Raw genomic sequence first — 6,000 nt, 5'->3', positions numbered from 1 at the left:
ATTCTAAAGGTGTACACTGTACCCTGCCGGCTGTACTCTGTCCCTGCCCCATACTGAGGGAGACTCTGGGCGTCCCCAAGTCACAACAGGTAGACCTCTGGGCGTCCCCAGGTCAAGACAGATAAAGTCCCCACTGGACTGTTCCTACCTTATCCACGGGTCCGGTTCTGCACCGTCGCCCTATCGACGGTCCGTCGCCCTATCGACGGGACCGGTTCCCCATCGTCGCCCGCAGCTGCTTCTCCACTGTCTGTGTGCATTGCACCGTTGTGCCCTCCGGGGTCGAGCAAACCACGTCTCTGCCGAGGCCCCCGATGAAGTCACCGGTGCGCGCTGGGCGTCGGTCGTCGTCGTAATCCGTCGGCCACCAGGAGGGATCCGGGCAAGGCTAAATTTCAGCCTCGAGCCCACCCAGGGACGCCAAAACTGTTACCGCCCAAGTGCTCGAGGCGGACTTCAAATGGTCCGTTGCCCGGTGTGCTTGGCACCAATAAAGACACCGAGGGGAGAAAGCAAGCCAAGTTTATTTCAGAGCTCTGAAATGGCACTAGGAGACCAGCATGTCTCAAATCCAGTGCAACAAATACAAATAACTTTTACCTTTTATACTTCAAACAGTCTCTGTGTAAGCCTTTGTCCTGTTACTTCCTCTTACACCTCCCACCCCTCCCTTCTCTAGCAGTTACAATTAGGAAAGTTCCCATACGCCTGCTTATCTTGTGGCCTTGCAAGGCCTGTTTACAGCAGTCTGCCTGCTAGAAAAGCTGACCCTTACATTTCTGCTTCAGCTTGCTACAAAGCCTGTAAGCAGCGAGCACAGAAGTAGGTGAGAGTTCACAAGATGGGGTTTGGGGGTGCAGATAGGCCCAGAGCAAAAGAGCTTCATCGACACTTTGGTCTTCCACTCTCCCGAGTTACCTGGTAGCTATGCCTAGTGGCCCCCAACAATGTGAGGGTACATTTATAAGTGAAACTAAGTAACCTAAAGTGCAATTTATATCTTTTTCCAGCATGAACCCTGCTCTATATGTATCCAGTCAAGACCAGGGTACAATTCAGATCTTCAAGCCAGCATCATGCAAAGGTAGTATCACATATGGCCTCAAGAAAGCCCCAGTACAGGGATAAAATGAATTTAGCTTGAAATAACCAAGGATAAGGGGGTGGGGGGAATATCAACTATAGACAGGGAACAGAGGAAGAGAGACAGAGCCCTCCAATACTATGGTTATTGACAAATTTGCCTTCTATAAAGGTTATATGCTACTTCAGTTAAATGGACTCCCCTCCCCCCTTTTCAGTATGAATGCTAGTTCCTTTATAGCTATACAATACATAAGACATGTTTTCCAACCCCTGTCCTCTAAATAGTCTACAACTTCTGTAAAGGGGGCAGGGGGTACTTGGGAGACAAAATAGTGGACTCTAGCCTACATACTTTGCTAATATGGTGGAAACTCAGGGCAACCAGAAAAGCGATGGCATTTCTCCCTCTGGAGCCCCAATTTCTCAAGTAGAAAAAGGAATTGATGATACCCAAGTGCTTTACCTTCCTTTCCCTCCTCAGTGTTGGCAGGGGGGTGTTGTTACCTCAGCTGTCTGTAGTAGTCATTACAGTAATTAGCATGAGTATTATCTCTTAAGTTTATTAAAAGGAGCAATCTTTCATTTTAAGCAGGAAGAAGAGGAATTTGAGGGTTCTTCCTCATCTTGTCCCCCACAACCTGGTAGCACACACCAGCTAGTTAGAAATAAGGAAGGACAAATTTGAGAGAATTCTGTTATTCACCAGCAGGAAGAGAAGTTATAATAGGTAGCTGCAAAATAGCTATTTCAGTATTACAGCAGCTTGACTCTACTCTATTTAAAAGGCCAGCCCTCCAGAAAAGGATGATGGGAAACACCCCTATAACAAGGCAACTTTGCAGTGAGGAATGGAAATAGCAATTAAGTAATTACTTAAGAAGAAGTAGGAAGGGTAGCCAGGTGGATTTGCTGCATGTTTCATACCTATCTATAAGGTAGTCAGTGAGGGTCATTGTTTATGAATAAATACAACAATGATTTCTCTAATGTTAGCATTTCTACCTTTAGGCTTCCTATGTACTAATGGAAGCTCTACTAAATCTCACGTTTTACCCTAGAGGCAATTACTACAATAAAAGTTGGACAAATTACTGCCTTCATCTGGGGGGAAAAGCCCTAACAGTTAAGTACAGAAGAAAATAATCTATTGGTAAGTATATAACTACCTTAGAACAGGAAAAAACTGTAAATTCTACACACAATTCTGTAAATGGGGAATAATTACCACGTAACCACTGAGTTGTCTGGTTATTAGAGAAAGAGAACTGCTCCAACAAAGCATCTGATAGGTAAGAGAGCATGCCATTCTTTCAAACTCTTCTTAATCTTTTAATATTATGGCTATTGAACAAAGGGATGAGGAAGAGCCCTGGTCTTCTTTCAGTATGATAGCAAGAGAGGTTTGCTGAACTGAGAAACTTCCAAGGCTGTCAGCCACTAAGAATTGTTATTTATTTGGGCATCAAGGGCCCAATTTTTCCTCATATTCATGTTAATAGGAACTGTAATTGTGGATGTGAGGGCAGAATTGGACATCAGGAACCTATTGCCTTATATCTAGTGTTTTGAAGTTTTTGAGAGTCCCTTTGGAATTGGTACAGGTGAGCAAGGATCTGTTGGACAATTAGTCATGTTAGTCATGGTAAGGTGGACAAATGGAGAAACAAAATTTCAATCTCTGACATTTAAACTGAAGATAATATCAAACATTTGTGTTTTTTGTCTGGTTTATGGCATCTGTAAAGAAAAGAGGGCTGCAGAAGCAAAAAAAATTACCCTCTGGAGGATTTTGGACTGCTATGGAGCTTGTTACCTTTCTTCAGTGCTTCCATAAGTGGTTGTATACAGTAAACATTGGTTAATAGGAATAGGGAGGAATATGAGATCATAAAGGAGTCAAGCAGCTGCAGCAGCTTGTGCCTGATGTTTCCTATGGCTGTAGCTAAACCACTTATTCTAGGCTATTTTGACAGTTTGGGAGGGGGCATAAAAACAATTTTAGAAAATTTGCCAACCTACATAAACTTCAGGAGACGGTCAGAAGCAGTTCAGTATCTGCCTGCTTTATTGACAAAAGTAATTGGAAACACTGTGCAATGACCTTGGGGTCACTCAGATTTAGAATAGTTTTCTTTGGGCTGAAGGGAGTTAGTTTAGGTAGGCATGTCCTATGACAAGATTCATGCTACGAATTTAACTGTACAGGGAGCCCTAGAGACATTTTAGATGCCTCCTTTAGTTAATCAGGTTTTCATGACAGTAAACAAGAAAACAATGCTATTAATCTTGGATTACAAGAAGCGTAGGGGAAGAATTAGTGGGACAGAGCAAGGAGATTAAGTCAGTTTTCTTCTCTTACCCAAGTAGCTATGCTGGATGTTACATGCGTTATTTCACACTCTCTTTCAAATTAACAAACAAGAAAAAGTCCGGGACATATCCTCAGCTGGAGTATATTCCACTGATTTCAACAGAGCTATGCTGATTTACATCAGTGAAGGATCTGTCTCGAAGAACAGAATAACCATGGGATTGGCAAAAGAGATGATCAGTGCACTGATCAAACTGAATCCCTATATATTAATATAGAATAAAAAACACTGTTAGAAATACATGATAAATAACTATTTATTTGGTTAACAGTTACAGCAAAAGATTTACCTTGACACCTATTTTTATTAAAGGAAAAGTATTCAATACTGTCCTAAATATATACACATGTGCACACACACACAATAAATAATGACAATATTTAATATTGTCATATATTAAGATGTTAAATTATCTTTCAATATTCTTAAACTAAATCACAGTAAATTTTGTATCACCTATATTTGGTTGTTTCAATAAACCACAGCAATATAAACTCAGGATACACAACACAAAACAGGATTACATATAGTAATGAAAAGGGAAGATAATCCTTGAAGCAATGATGCAAGAACAAATGTTAACTGCATTAAAAGGTAACAAGATCCGGTTTAAATCACCAGCAAGGGAAGATTTTGGGTAATCTCTTAAATACAGCATATAAATTTACAAGTAAGACAAATTGTTTCTGAATTTATGCACTGGAAAGGTCAAATTCTAACCCACTCTCCCAACAGTTTAAGAAATCAGGAAGTATACATACTCATCTCAAATATGTACTAAGGCCTGATGCTGCAAACTTCTCCAAGCAGACTGATCCCAGGTGCCCACACAAAGCCCCACTAAAGTCAAGTGAAGTGTCTTGCCTAACTAGGGTATGTATCTTAAAAGCACTTGGAGGAATACTTACAAGATACTCATTGGGATAATTCCACTGGCACACTACTTCAGCATTTCTTAGCTGCTGTGGCAACTTTAAAACCACAAACCAAACCCCTAAATTATTGCTGAGTAAGAAAGATATGTTAATCACATTGACCAGTCAATATTTACTGTATCACATACAGTATTACACAATATAGAACTGTTGCAACTATTTACAGTACATACAATGTTATTTTGTGCTACCTACAATATGTAATATTATCATACTATCCTCAAAGTCTTAGGTTTTGTGGACTAATGACTGATTTTAACTTGCTCTAACAAGGTCACAGAATTTAGTTAATGTTCACAGCATATTGCTGCAGTGATCATTCCAACTTCAATCAGCGATTATTTTATGTTTTAATTTAAAAATTATTTGATCTTTAATTTGTTTTTAGAAGTAATATTTAAACTCTAGTGAAAGGTTACAGAGGTGAACAATTAATTTTTGATTTTTAGTCTGTACATTTGACAGCACTTACCATATAGACCGTTTCCCTACAGTTAAATGTTTTTCTCGTTTTATACAGGTGTCACAAGGCAAGACAGTAAAGGATTTAAAATTTAGAAAATGTAAAACCACAAAATTTAGCAGGGGAACTCGGGGGCAGATGTGATAACTGAAACTATTATTTTGTAAATTGGATACGTTTCAAATTGAGTGTCCCTTTTAATATAGTTATCAGAATTTATACAAAAGGAAAATGCTGAATAATCCATATGAAGAGAGACAAGATTTAGACTTTTCAAATGGTGAGAATTCTTTTGTTGACAATCTTATGGCAGTTTTTGTCAGCAAAAAGTTTAGTTACTCTTCAGTACACATTTTGGACAAAATGATTTATTTATCCTTGTCTATATTGCTCAAAGTATATAAAATGAAAAACGTACCTCCCAGTAATCCTGCATTTGCAAAAAAATGCAGTCAGTCTTTTATCTCTAATTTCTAATGATTGGACCATATGTATGCAGAAGGCTGAAAAGAGAGGAAGGTTGTGCAAAATGTAGATATACAGTAATTTATAAGTACATTCCACACAACATGCACTAAACAGGTATTATCTTAATGAAAATAATGTTCACACACCAAGAAGAGAACAAATGCACAGAGTAAAATTCTGTACTGGACTGTGTGTGAGATTCCCAATTATTTTAATGGGAATTACATGAACAGACCCATTGCATGTGCTTATGCATTCAGAATTTGGCCTTTGGATTAAAATCACTCAATTAAAGGCTTCATTTTCCTCTTGAGGTGAATGAAATTCAGCCCTGTATGGACAGCCCACACAAGGCCTTCGCACTACCCTATTCTGAAGGCTTAAAAAACCTTAAGTGATATGTATGCCTTGCGAGGACTTGTGGCACATGGGTGAATTTCAGCTGGTGACTTTATATTTCCATGTTATCATTAATGAGCTATATATGTGTATCTACAAAATATAGACCTGCTGTTTACATATGGTGACAGGATTAAAAATGTTCACACAGCCTTAGAATTTACAGTTTAGTTATACTACATTTTGCCGCAACAGCTTGCTAGGTTGAGAAATATCTGCATTGAATTACAATAGTATTATCCAGCACTCTTCTGAGTTACTTTACAATATGGAATAT

This window comes from Emys orbicularis, chromosome 9 (genome assembly GCF_028017835.1).
Source record: "Emys orbicularis isolate rEmyOrb1 chromosome 9, rEmyOrb1.hap1, whole genome shotgun sequence".
NCBI classification, from domain to species: domain Eukaryota; kingdom Metazoa; phylum Chordata; order Testudines; family Emydidae; genus Emys; species Emys orbicularis.
This window is presented reverse-complemented; position numbering follows the sequence as displayed.